The sequence below is a fragment of the Hordeum vulgare genome, chromosome 7H, assembly GCF_904849725.1.
Source record: "Hordeum vulgare subsp. vulgare chromosome 7H, MorexV3_pseudomolecules_assembly, whole genome shotgun sequence".
Classification (NCBI taxonomy): domain Eukaryota; kingdom Viridiplantae; phylum Streptophyta; class Magnoliopsida; order Poales; family Poaceae; genus Hordeum; species Hordeum vulgare.
Window position 1 is genome coordinate 187,863,747 of NC_058524.1, and position 568 is coordinate 187,864,314.

Consider the following 568-nt stretch of genomic DNA (forward strand, 5'->3'; position numbering starts at 1 on the left):
GCCAAAACCAATCTAGTTGAGGAGAAAACCGTAGCTTTTAGTGATCATGTTGTTCCTTGTGCTTACACTGAGAAACCACCATACCCTGCTAGGATAAATATTATTCTAAAGCTCCAACTGTGATACGTAGGGGTTACATTGGACCACGTGCACCCCCTGAGGAGATTAGAGTTGAACCTAGTGTTGCTATTATCAAAGATCTCTTAGCCGAAGACATAGATGGGCATGTTATCAAATTCTGTGAGGACTCCGCTAGAATTGCTAAACCTCACGCGAAAGACAAACACGGACCTGTAGTTGGCCTGCCCGTTGTTTCTGTTAATATAGGAGATCACTGTTACCATGGTTTATGTGATATGGGAGCTAGAGTTAGTGCAATACCCCGTTCTCTATATGATGAAATCAAAGATGAGATTGCACCTGCTGAGTTAGAACCCATTGATGTCACTATTACGCTAGCTAATAGAGACACTATCTGCCCTCTGGGAATTGTGAGAGACATAGAAGTCTTGTGTAGTAAGACGAAGTATCCTACTGATTTCCTCGTTCTTGGTACTGCACAAGATAG